Genomic DNA, 14,883 nt, shown 5'->3' on the forward strand with positions numbered 1-14,883 from the left:
CGAAATAATAACTGTTCAAACAATTTTGAACTCCAACTTAGAATTTTTTCTCAAAAACACATTTCATTGATATTCTTGATCTTTGATCCAAACATCATCCATATTCGTAGGATCTTCGAATGAAGCTGTTTTCCCATGTCTCTATTTTTACTTAAACCGCCTTCTTAGATTTTTAATTTAAGTCTTCCTTTTTCTTCTTTTTTTTTGTCATTTTTTTATTCTTTTTCAAATATTTTTCTAATCCTTTTCTCATTTCTCTTTTCCCTTGATTCATCAATGACACTTTGATCAAAATCTCAAACAATCCAATGATAACTCTACCTTAGTTTAATTCATAATTCTCCAATTTAAGTATTCACATTCGATTAAAATAGACTTTTAAAGGATGTAATGTAGGCTAAGGTAAGGGGTTGTGTAAGAAACAGATAAAACATGCCCAAATTGTATTTAAAGGGTAATTTCTTTTTATATAGAGTACCTTAACACTTTGCCCCATCAATTTCTTCTTGTTTTTCCTTCTTTTTTTTCTTTCTCTTTTTTTTTATTTTTTTCTTTACATTTTTCATTATTTTTCAATAAAAATTTGAACATAAAAGGACTTTGCCCCCTGAATCACTAAGGATCTTCACTTTTTTTTTTATAAACAAGTCTCTCAAACTTTGCCCCCAGTGTGGGGGTGATCCTCGATTAAAGTTTCTTGAAAGAAAAGTTTAACAAGCTTAAATGGTGTAACAAAGGGTAATTTTACTCTTTATGTGAAGAGTAGTAAAAAGATTACCATTTTCATCTTAAATATGAGTACTTTCAATAAAGAACATTTATTGACCAAAAACAAAGATCACGTACTGCATACTTTCCTTCCAATGAGCAAAAGTTCTTACTATATTTGTCTTTTTTTTTTTTAACAATCTTAATAGATTAACAATCTCAACTTACCAATCATATGATGCTTTCAAAATTGAATAATGATTTATTATCATGATTGTCTAAATATTCATTAGTTGGAGTCTGATAATAGGTATAAGAAAAGATATGCATAAAATGGTGATTCACATGAAAGATGAAACGTGCAAAAAATGCATCATATTTGTCACTTTTATTAAAATGAAATCTTAGTACATAAAAGAAATCATTATTCTAAGGAAATCCTAAAATGACAAATAGTTCCAATCAGCCTCTTCATATCCATTTTCAAAATTATGCCTTTGGGTGATCAGGCAAAAGACTTTTGTTGACATTTAGCTCATTTGATTCGTTGAAGCTCACCAAACTTGCTCGGATCAAACTTTGTGCCTTGTGCTTGAAAGAAGGGTATGTTTCTATCAAGTAACCCACATTTTCATTATGGTAATCACATATGGCATTAACATTGTATCATTTGGGATAGGGTGGCTTTAATGATTCTAAAAAAACTGAGGATACCGGGTTACTCTTGACCAATTCTAAAAATAACTCAGTATAGGTTATGGATATAGGATTAATGTGAGCTCTTTCTTGGTTGCTTTTGGATTATCTCAAACCACTCGCTTGACTGTTATACTTTGAAACTGGTGCAGTGACATGACTAGACCCATTTGCAAGTGCTTAAGAGGTTGGTTGATAAGGATTTGGGAAAATCTATTCATGGTTAGGTAAAAAAACTGGTAAGAGACTTGTGGAATATTATCAACTGTCAGGTAGTAAGCATGATAAACATATGGTGGATATGAAGCATAACTTTTAAATTATTGCTCTTTAAAAACTTATAGCTTGGGCTTCAACTTTTTTTTTCTTAGGCATCCTACCTTTCTTGATACTGCTAGCCTCTCCTTCCTTAAGCTTGTCACTATTTATGGCATTTCAATAATCTCCCATAAGATCACCATATCAACAAAGTTTTTTGTTGTGTTCCCTATTATCTTCTTATAATAAGGAGCTTTCAAGGTGTTAACAAATAGTACTATTATTTTCTTCTCAGCTAGAAGAGGTTGAACTTGAATAGCCATATCCTTACACTATTAGGTATATTCTTAAAGGATTCTGTTACCTTTTTCTCATACTTCTTAAAAAAAAAGATATTAGGGGCCAAGTCAATGATGTGACGGTATTAGTTGATAAAAGAGTGAGTCAAATCCTTTCATGATTGGGTGTAAGTTTTATCCAACTGAACATACCACCTTGTAGCAAAATTGGTCAAACTATCTTGAAATACATGCATGACAGTTTTTCATTACTGGTGTAAGCTATCATTTTATGATAATACATTGTAACATACATGATGGGACATTTCATACTGTCATATTTTTTGAACTCTGATACCTTAAAATTTGGAGGTTTAACCACATCTGAAACTAGACAAAGCCCAATGGCAATCATGGAATTGTAAAAATCGATACCTTTCATAGGTCACAATCTCTCATCGAGTATGTTCATCTTGTAATCATCTTTAAAGTCCTCTAAAGATCTAGCCACCTTTAATTATACTTTCTTTATTAGGTTATCCAAATTAGGAACTTGGATCAGTTTAACTACTTTTTCAGTGAAGGTAGGGTTGATGTAGCTTTGGACATTCATTTGGCTGGGTACAAGTGGCATTCTTAAGTATAACTTGTAGGAAATGCGAACTATTGTGGTGATGTGCCTTGAGTGGATTAGATTCGATATGGGCTGTAGCTAGCAGGATACAAAAAGGTTAATAACATCCTACAACGAATAGTCTTTAGGTCTAGCCTCTTTTTTTATAGTTTTCCCTTTGTTCAGCATGCTCAGTGCTTCAAAAATTTTGGTCAACTCCTTATTGAGCTCTTCTTGGGCCTTCTCTAACTTTTCAACATGGCTTGCATTATCCTGCTTCATTCTTCTGGCTTAACCTTAACTATTATACTGGTGGTGAGTAGATCGAGTTATCCTTGAAATTTGATTTTCTATAATTAGGATGCAAATTTATAATGATGTTCATTAAACCATCCAATCATATATGAGAATGAATACAGGAATGCATGAATACAATAAAGAGAATTTACTACCCAAATAAATTAAAAAATTAAAATCAAAACTAAATTAAAAAAATCTAAATCTAAATTAAAATCAAAATTAAAATTGAAATTAAAATTAAAATCAAATTTAAAATTTTGGGTTTTTATCTTATTGGGCCTAGAATTTTGCAATTGGACCCACGATACGGTCGAAAACCCATTTTCAGTTCTGAAAAAATTTCTAAATAAAATGAGCTGTCTACAATTTTTAGATTAAAATTATTAAAATAAATATTTAGTTTGTGAATTGATTTATCATAAAAAAACACAATTTAACTCAAACATTATCATGAGCTTAAGAAAAATTAAAATAAAATCAACAAAAAAATTGTTAATTAAAAAATTATAATATTTTAAAATAAATCAAATCATAATCACAACGAAAAAAACTTAGGAACCAACAAAATAATGAGGATATGATAAAAATGATAAATATTAGATATCAAAGAAGTAACTATAATAACTTAAAATTTATGTTGCAATTTTTATACATTGACTAACCTTAAAACTTTTAGTGATCAAAGAAATAAGTATAACAACTTGAAAGTCGTTTCTAAAACTCAAATTAAAAAACAAACTTACCCCACAAAGGTTTATAAACTTTCAACTAAAGAACAAAAAAGGAAATAATTAAAATGACATTCACTTTTAGTAATAATAAAAAGTTATTCTTTAAAACAAATCATCGCTCTTATAATATTACTAATATAGAAAATATTAAAAAAAAACCTTAAAACTTAAAGGCATAACACCATAAAATTTATGGACTCATCACCAATAGCTTGACAATGAGACAAATCTATATGAACAATAACTCCAATAATATCAAATGAAAAAAATTAAAATAAAAACTATTTTAAAGAAAAACACAAAAACTCAAAATTTATAATAAATTATCAAAAAAATGAAACTATTAAGCACTTAGCTAAATGCTTATCAAAATAATCATAAGCTATGAACAAAAAAAAAAAAAAAAACATATCATAGAATATTTACAGCTTCATCAAGCATCTCTGTGATAATAGTATTATTAAGAAAAAGAATCATATCATTGGCCGTAATAACCTAATAATTATATTTATTTTTTACAATAGAAAATTTTTTGATATAATATAAACTCCTTTATGAATCTTATTCTTTAATTGATATACATTATGACTCCAAATAACATAATGAATATAAAATCTTTATGAAGTACAAAAACAATAAAATAAATCAAAAATGAAAAAACAACAAAAATATTACAAAAACAAATTTATTTGCATACCTTTTACCAACCAATATCATTTCTGTGTTGACACTTTGTTTAGTCTTATAATTATAAATATCTCACATTCTACAAAACACAAAATTTGATCATATAATTATCTTTCAAAAGTCAATTTAGCAATCTTAACATATTCCAATTGGCTAAAAAGCAAACTTGAAGTGAAAAAATCATGATTATGACAAAAAAAAAAAAGAATGCAAATACTAAAAAAAATACACCAATCAGCTAAAAAACTTAAAATGCCAAATAAAAAATCACAAATCATGATTAAAAAATAAAAATTATAAAAAAACCTCATGATTGGAAAAAGAAAATGTAATACAAATATGAAATATAATATATAACTATCTTTATCTTATCATTAAAAAAAGAGATGAAAAATCATAAGTGTCATAATGTCTAGATCTGAGGATCTATCGCTAGACATTGACTTGAGGAGTCACCACCAATCTTTTTTTGTTTAGGTGCGATTGGCCTCCTAATTGAATATGTCCCTTTTAAAAAGGAATCCTAATTTAACTTAGGTATCTCTAAAAGGTAAATTCAATGACTGTGAAACTAGAACCAGGTTCGGAAGGAAGGTTATAGCACATTCACAATGCCCATTGAAAGATGGTATTAGCTCAGTTTCGTGTTATCCATTAAGCCTTAAAAATTTTATCAAGTAATTAATTATTGAAAATTATTTTTAATTGACTCCAATACTTTTGATAAAAAATTAAGAAAAAATTCATCACCTCAAGAGTATACAAGAAAACTACTATTTCTCTTGCAGAGGCTCCATTATTGGATTATTTAACATTAAAAAAAAAAGATTTTCAAAACAAGAAAAAAGCAAAATGAGTAAAAGATGATGATTGATATAAAATTTTTTTTATTTTTTTTTCAGAAAAACTTATGCTTTTATACAAGAAAAAATTGATACTTTCAACTTTTCTTTAAAGCGTTTTGAGGGTTTTCTATTTTCAAAGAAAATTGATACTTTCAACTTTTCCTTAAAAATGGTTTTTTTTTAATTTTATTTTCAAGAAAAATTGATACTTTCAACTTTTTCTTAAAAAAATATTTTTTTAAATTTTATTTTCAAGGAAAATTGATACTTTCAACTTTTCCTTAAAAATATTTTTTTGAAAATTTTATTTTATATTTTTTCTATTTTTTAAAATTTATTCATGCAAAAATACTCTTAAAAATAAACAAACACATAAATAAAAAAATTACAAAGGAAAATACCAAAAAATAAAAAATGACTCGGCTGGAGAGTTGGCATGGCTCGGCTTGGCTCCAGACAAATGGCTCGAAGGTTCAGCTTGGGGAAATCAACTAGGCTTGGCTCAGCTCCAAGGATCAGCTGACAAGCGGGTCAGAAGCGGGTTGGTGCTTTGGTCAAGCAGCCCGAATGGCAAAATGCGCAAATCCTAGGGTTTACTAAGCTCCAAAACGATGCCATTTCGGTGAGGGTATAAATAACCCAAATTCAGCCTTTCTACTTCAGATCTCCCTTCCCCTTCTCTCTCTTCCCCCCTTTTCCTTCTCTCTCTGTCTTTCTAACCGGATGAACTCCGATTGAACTTCAATCAAATTCTAAAAAAAATCGTCAAAATCTGGGTTGGGTCACCAGAAAATTCAATGCTTATCGAAATCTTCACTGGATTTTTGAAAACCTTACTGAAAAATTCAACCGATGCCAGAAAACTCACCAAAAAATTCAATCAAAGTCAAAAAATTTCACCGAAATCTGAAAATTTTCCAAAAAATTTCCAAAAAAATTTTTATAAAAAAAAAACTCTCAAAATTTTTTTTCGCTTCCTGTTTTTCTTTGTTTTCTAATTTCTACTATATGGTGGTTCTATTTTCTCTCTCGTCTCTTGCTTCTATTTTTTCCTATTTCGTGTGTGTTCCTTTTTTGTGTACTCAAGCCTATATTTATAGGGTCTCAAATCCGAGAACCCTAAACATAATGGGATCTCAATCCCTTTTGGGTTTCAATTCTTCAACCCAGTCCTACCTAAATTCAACCCCTAATTTTTTATTTTTCCATTTTTTCTCTTTTTATTATTTTTTATTTTTTTAAAAAAAAAATAAAATGTAGACCCTGAACAAATTGAGGTGTCTACAGTTGCCACTCTTTGTACATTTTTTGTGAAACAAGAATTGTGCAAAGACATAGACAACCCCAATCAACTCGACACATCTCTTTTTCTTTTTTTTATTTTTTTATTTTTTTATTTTTTTTAAATCAAACAAAGCTCCTCTAATAGAGGCTCAATGACTTTGAAAAAAAAATACTCCTCTAAACAGAGACACCATAACTTTGGAAAAAATAAAATGCTCCTATAAACAAATGAACCACAACTTTGAAAAATAAAATGCTCCTCTAAACAGAGGCAACCATAACTTTGAAAAATAAAATGCTCCTCTAAACAAAGGAACCATAACTTTGAAAAATAAAATGCTTCTCTAAATAGAGGCAACAAAACTTTGGAAAAATAAATTACTCTGAACAATCATGACCAAAAGAGTCATAGATCATGTCTGATGGAATTTGTGAGGAAAACTCAAATATTCACAATTTGAGTTCAAAATTCAAAGGTTTGATTCATAAGAACCTTTTAGCTTCACTAAAAATTGATTCTTAAAATTTCAGTTTCACTAGAATTTGATTCGTAAAATTTCAGATGTGCAAGAATTCAGATCTACAAGATTTCAAAATTTGCATTTGCAACTTGCAAGACTCGCATCCAACATTTAAACATTTTCATTTGAACTTTAGAGATTCACATCTAAGTTTAAAGCTTCTTATTCGAGTTCAAAGATTCACATTTGACAAATCTGAGGGTTTCACATCTCAAAGATTCTTGTCTGAAATTCAAAGATTCGCATTTGAGAATTCAAAAATTCTTTGATAATTTTTTTTTCAAGGGAGTCAAAATTTTGCATGTAATGAATGTCATAATCAATGATGCAAATGCTTCCTTAATGATGCAAATGCAACAATCTAGATTCTCATAATGTCATATTCTTAACCATTATTCAAATATCTACTGCATAATGTAAATGCATATCCAAACCAAAGTTTCAAACAGCCTCCAAACAATAATGCAAACATTATGCATATAATGTGGATGTCAATTCTAATCAAAACATGGTAATATGGTTCTCAAGACTCCACCATCTCACATTTCTTCCTTGTTTAGCTTCTCAACACTTTGGAACAAGTTTCATCACCTGATCATCACTTGACCACCATTCATAGGCTTCTCAACATTAACCATTTTAAAACAAACTTTGTTTACTGATCCATATTATTTTCATCATTCGATCATAACTCGCAGGTTATGTCGATCGATTCATCCTTATATTCATCACTTGGTCATATCACCTTTTCAAGTTTTTGCACTCTCTTCATTTGTTGACCAACTCATCACCATATTCATCATTTGATCACACCATATGTTATCTCAAATAAGCTTTTTTAGGTTTCTACGATCTTTTCATTTTTCTTTTATCATCTTGAATTTTTTTTCAAATGAATACAATACTCTTTTACACACATTGTTATTCATTCATCATCATTTTAAATCATGAAAAATATAATGCATTCACACATTTATTCTAGGGATGCGAGAACACAAGGTGAATTGAGGAAAAGGCAATCAATGAGAAATAAGTCTAGTACAAAAACAAACGGGGAAAGAAACAACTTTGAGTGCATGTCATTAGGATGAATGGTATATCTGAGCAATGAATATTCAAACAATTCTGAACATTAATCCAAGATTTTTTTTCAAAAACTCATTCCATTGACTGTTGAAATTATTTTAAGCTCATCAAACCTTGCTCCAACCTTAGATGATCTTTATATGGCTTTGATCTCTCATCCATGTAAACTGTTTATCAAACTTTCAGCTCAAAATTTTTTTACCCAAATCGTCTTTTCGAATTTTCAATTTGAGTTTTCCTTTTCTCTTTTCTCTATTTTTCCTTTTTTCTTCCATTTTTTTTTCTTTTTTTTTTTTGCTTTTCCATTTTTTGCTTTTTTCTTTTCTTTCTTTTTTTTTTCTATTCTTTTTTTTTCTCTTTTTTCTTCCTTCATTCGTTCACCCATCTTTCACATCAATCGTTAGAGCAACCAAGCATGATTCTGTCATTCTATCATGAACATGCTTTAGCTCAACATATGACCATTCAATTCGAGCATTCATATTTGATCCAAATAGACTTTTAAAGGTTGTAATGTAGGCCATGGTGAAGGGTCATGAAAGAAATGGATATAGTAGGCTCAAAACATGTATTAAAGGGTTCAAAACTAAAAGATCATCACTTGATGTAACTTGACATTTTGCTCAATTATTTCACTATTTTTTCTTTTTCACATTCACCTTACTCCTCACAAAATGATTCACATTACTTTGCCCCAAATTAGGTGTGCCATTTTTCTTTGCTCTCTTCTTTTTCTTTTTACTTTTTTTAGACCTTTTGTAATATTTAGGCTTTTTTCTTTCTAAAAAATTACCCCCCAGGTTGATCTTTAGTCTGAGTTCTTTTAAAAAAAAAAAATCATAGTAGGTTCAAAGGGGTAGCAATAAATGATTTTTCAAATGGTAAAAGAAAAATGGTCATTTTTTATCTCAAATGTGAATGTTTTCCTTGAACATCATATATTAAATAAGCTCATGGATCTTTGCACATCTTTAAGACATATTAATTTCATATTTGCTAGTAGTTGGCTTCTTTTGCTTAAATAATCTTCTCAAATTAATGTGAATGAGCTATTCAATCCTAGAATTATTGTTATCATTGTCTAAACAGTCATCACTTGAAATTTGAGAATGGAAACAAAAAGACATGAAAAAAAAACATGGAATAAGGATGGATAAAAGAGAAAATGTAATGAAATGCATCAACTTGTCTTTTATTAAAATGATAAAAACTGAAATCCTATTGCATAAAAAAAATCGTAAAATAATAAGAAACTTTTAACCAGCCTTATCATCACTTTCCCAAAATTGTGCCCCTATGCAGGTGAATAATCTTTATTGACATTTTACCCTCTAATTTACTACAACTCTCTAGGTCTTTTTGGATCAATGTATTCTTGATTCTCACTTAGAGCATTGACATTGTGATTAGACAATGAATTTTCACTAACATTAGGTGTTGTTGCTCTTTCTTGATCAAAACTTATCATTTCATCATTCATCAACCGTTGCACCTTATGCTTTAGAGCAGTGTAATTTTTAGTGGAATGACCAGTAATTCTATAATGGTAGTCACAGTAAGCTATAAGATTATACCACTTGGGATAGGATGGCTTGAGCGACTCCACATGGCTGGGGCAATCAAGTGGCTATTATAAAGCTTTTGATATAACTCTATATAAGTCATTAGAATTGGATCAATACGAGTTTTTTTCAAGTAATTCATTGCTCTTGTGAACCACTTGTTAGGCTAACAGGATAAATTTAAAGTCTTATGGGAGGTTGAATGTTAAGGCTGTATATAAGAGCTTGAAGGCTAAAAATAAGCTGGTTTGTAAATGAGTAAGGTAGTTGTGGTATGGGTTGGTATAAGGTATTGTTCACAGCAGAATGATATAGAGAGTAACCTTATGGTGGATAGGGTTGATATCCCCTGAATTATCTATCAAAGTTCACAGCTTGAGTTTTAGTCTCTTTCTTTTTTGGTACCTTCTTGGTTCTCCTCCTTTCAACTTACCATTTTTAATGGCATTCTCAATGATTTCACCTGAGATCACCATATCAACAAAATTTTTTATTGCATTTCCTATTATTTTTTCATGATAGAGAGATTTCAAAGTGCTGACAAATAATACTGTGATTTTTTTCTCAGTCAAAGGAGGTTGCATTTGAGAAACAATATCCCTCTACCTCTGGGCATACTCTTTGAATGATTCAGTCATATTTTTTTCTATATTCTACAAAGACAGAGGATCAGGAACTAAATCTATGATATATCGATATTGACTAATAAAGTCATGGACCATATCTTGAAAAATATGCATCAATAGTTTCTCATTATTAGCATGGGCTGTCATCTTTCGACAGTACATGATAATATGGGTCTTTGGGCACTTTGTACCATTATACTTCTTAAACTTTGGTACCTTGAACTTCAGAGGAATAACCACATCCAAGACTAAACAGAGCCTAGTAGCATCTACTGAACCATAAAAACCAATACCCTCTATGGCCCGTAACATTTCCTCTAACAGGTTCATCTTCTATTTAGCTTTTAAAGCTTCTAAAGTCTTCTCTTTGGGCTTCAATTTTTCTTTATCCTCTGGATCATCTAAATTAAGGACTAGTATTGGTTATACTATCTTTTTAGTAAAGACAGAATTTATGTAGCTCTGGTACTATCCTAGATTTAAAGTTGATGATATTTTAAGGTATGTGTACCCTACTAGATATGTGAATTACTGTAGTGGTGGACCTTATGCAGGTTGGGCTTGATGTGGCTCAAAACCAAGAAAGTACAGTGGGTCATCCACTTCTTGTGATGGATAGTCTTGTTGGCTAGTACTTTCTTCTATACTTTTCCCCTTGTTTAACTTGTTCAAGGCCTCTAGAATCCTTTTTAATTCCTCTTCAAGCTTCTCTTGAGCTTTCTCTATCCTCTCGAGGTGATTAAATTTTTTTTATTTTATCTATCTGACTCGAGCCCTTGTATTATATTAGTGAGTGGGGTTCTTGCTTGGTGGAGCTATCTTTAAACTTTGAGCACCACAATTATGATAAAAAATGTTATGCCTTATGCATGATATGCTGATGCATAAATGGAATGTGTATTATCATGGATATAGGTATGAAATGGGGCAAATATTCCTTATATGAAAATGATGCAAATGATAATGTTAGAACATGAGTATGAAAATGATGCATAGAATTAAATGATAATGATGCACGTAATGAAATGATATGATAATATGAAAATGGTGTATTGAATGAAATGAAAATGATGCATAGAATTAAATGATAATGATGCACGTAATGAAATGATATGATAATATGAAAATGGTGTATTGAATGAAATGAAAATGATACAGGTGGAAAAAATCAAGCAAACAAAATAGTTGATCACAAATTGTTCCTTCTTGTGTCCTAACTTTGCGTTAGATCCATTGATGGGTAGGAATAGCCCCATCTTAAGATTGGCTTCTTAAGGATGAATTATATGCAGGGTTAGGTGGTTTTAACCACCAAAGGTTCCCAAATTGTTCCTTACATCATCGTCCATCACAAACTAGTAAGGTAGTCCAATTCTTACCCATTACAGGGTATAAACAGAAAAGGTTCAATTTGAGTGAGAGCATTTCACTAGCCACTACGGAGGTATTAAAATCTCATGAAAGCATAGGTACAGTACTCTCTCTTAGAGGGATGAAACTTGAGCATAGAGCTCATATTATGTACATGCATATGAGTAACATGATTAAAAACATAAAATAAAAAATAAATCCTTACAAAGAATTCAATTTTATTAGACTTTTTGGATAACACAAATTTATTTTTTGACTTGACTCTTAGCATGTCCTCAGTGGAGTCGCCAAGCTGTCATAACATCTAGATCTGGGGATCTATCGTTAAACATTGACTTAAGGAGTTGTCACCAATATAATTTTGTTTAGGTGCGATTGGCCACGTAACTAAATCTGTCCATTTTAAAGAAAAATTCTAATTCAACTTAGGTATCTCTAAAAGGTAAATTCAATGTTTGTAAAACCAGAACTAGGTTCGGGAGTACGGTTACGTGTGAGAAAGGTTATAGCACCCTCACAATGCCTATCAAAAGATGGTACCAGCTCAATTTCATGTTATCCATTAAGCCTTAAAAATTTTATCAAGTAATTAATTATTGAAAATTATTCTTAATTGACTCCAATACTTTTGGCAAAAAATTAAAAAAAAAATTCCATCACCTCAAGAGTATACAAGAAAGCTACTGTTTCTCTTGCAGATACTCCATCGTCGAATTATTTAACATTAAAAAAAATTTCCAAAAAAAGACAAAAGCAAAATGAGTAAGAAATGATGACTGATAAAAATCTTTTTTTTTTGTTTGTTTTTTTAAAAAAACTCATGCTTTTATACAAGAAAAATTGATACTTTTAACTTTTTCTTAACAATATTTTTTTTAAAATTTTATTTTCAAGAAAAATTGATACTTTCAACTTTTCTTTAAAAATCTTTTTTTGAAAAATTTATTTTTTATTTTTTTAAATTTATTCATGCAAAAATACTCTTAAAAATAAACAAACACATAAATAAAAAAATGTAAAAAAATACAAAAAAAATACCAAAAAATAAAAAACGGCTCAACTGCAGAGTTGGCGCCACTTGGCTCCAGACACAAAAAAAGGCTCGAAGGCTCAGTTTGGGGAAATTGGCTCGGCTCGGCTCCAAGGATTGGCTGCTAAATGGGTCAGAAGCAAGTTGACGCTAGGGTCGAGTCGTCCAAATGGCAAAACGCGTGGATCCTAGGGTTTACTAAGCTCCAAAACGATGTCGTTTCGGTGAGGCTATAAATAGCCCAAATTCAACCTTTTTGCTTTAGATCTCCCTTCCCTTTTTCTCTCTTTCCCCTTTTTCCTTCTCTCCCTTTCTCTCTAACTGGTTGAACTTCAACCGAATTCTGGAAACAATCAATGAAATCTGGGTTGGGTCGCTAGACGGTTGTCAAAAAATTCAACGCTTATTAGAATCTTTATCGGATTCAAAAAAATTTTACCGAAAAATTCAACCTATGCCAAAAAACTCATCGAAAAATTCAACCTGGATAAAAAAATTTCACCGAAATCTGAAAATTTTCCAAAAAAACTTTCATAAAAAAAAAACTCCCAAAATTTTTTTTTGCTTCCTACTTTTCTTTGTTTTCTAATTTTTACTCTCTGGTGTTTTTATTTTCTCTCTCATCTCTTGCTTCTGTTTTTCTCTATTTCGTGTGTGTTCCTTTTCTGTGTACTTAAGCTTATATTTAGAGGGTCTCAAATCCGAGAACCCTAAACAGAATGGGATCTCAATCCTTTTTGGGTTTTAATATCTCAACCCAGTCCTACCCAAATTCAACTCTTATTTTTTTTATTTTTCCTATTTTTTTCCTTTTATTATTTTTTTATTTAAAAAAATCAAATGTAGACCCCAGATAGATTGGGGTGTCTACAATAAGTTATAAGAAAATTAAAAGTAAAAACTATAAACATTAAAAAATCAAATGTTTCGATAAATTTTAATAAATAATGGTTTTAAAGAACATGATTAGAAGAAAATGAAAAGTTAAAAATACATATAAATATTAGACAACCAAAAATCTATTGTGTTTTATGTAATAAAATTAGGAGATATAAGCTTCGAATTTATGTGTAAAAGACTTAATATTTATTGCCAAATATTTAAGTTTTATATATTTATATGATTGACAACTTTGTTCCTAAAAGTTTGTAAACCTAAAATCAAATTTCTTATACATCAATAATTAAGAAATATGAGCATTTTTAGTGATTTAATAAAAAAAATAAAACCTTTATTAAAATAACCTCTGTCAATTATTAACCTTTAATTTCCTTTCTATCTTGCATGGCTTAACTGAAAACATCTACTAATACCATCTAAATGTTTATTTATTGAATCAAGGGAATTTTTGAAGAAAAGTTCACTTAAATTGAAATGCATAGGCATGATGCTTACAACCAGTGATGGATTGTCATCAAACTAATTAAATGAGATTAATGAGAAAACTTTTTTACAAAACAAGTTGTAGTATGAAAATATACATGAATCAACTAAATGGAAGTCGTTGTCTAGAAAAAGTTATAGGTATTCATATTTAAATCCTAAGCTTATTGAATGTCACATTTTATTACATAAATCAATTGATTTAGAAAAAGAGATACGATGAAACTAGCCCATTAATCACACAACTACAACTAATACTGAAATGCCCTTTAATTACTCCAATTTTTTTGGTCAAATAAGTTAATAATCAGTTCCCCCTAGATTACTTTAATAAAGCTTCCCTATTGAAACCATTAGTTTTGTAACTATAATTAATCAGGATAGCTATCATTTAATTTGACAAATATGACAAAAGAGTTTTATAATTTCAATTTGCAATTCTCAAACTACAAAAAGCCAAGTTGCTAACATACTAATCTAATTAATTAAATTGATTTGATATTTTCTTGTTATCCACTTATGACTTGTAAGGTAGCCACTGGAGAATTCAAAATTTTCCATAAAACTTTGTTAGTGTATTTGTTAGACTACAGTCCAATGGCTTTGGTTTGGATAAGATAGTGAAAGAGGTGATTAGGACTCAACATTAAAAAATTAAAAATGAGTTGGGTCTTTGCAACATTTTCCATGCCTAACTCCCACTCATTCTTATCTTATGATTGCTCACAACTTTTTTTCCTTGATTCATTTCCCATTGCGTTCTTCAAAGTTTAATTTGACATTTTCATTTGACTATAAATGTAAGAAAAAGAAATAAACCCAAGTGCAAAAAATAGAAGTGATAGATATTCACATGATCTTTCGCAGAATGTATTTGGATCATTTGACTTTCTTTTAGTGGTTG

This window comes from Durio zibethinus, chromosome 20, assembly GCF_047325235.1.
Source record: "Durio zibethinus cultivar Kanyao isolate XHJ-2024 chromosome 20, ASM4732523v1, whole genome shotgun sequence".
Lineage (NCBI taxonomy): Eukaryota > Viridiplantae > Streptophyta > Magnoliopsida > Malvales > Malvaceae > Durio > Durio zibethinus.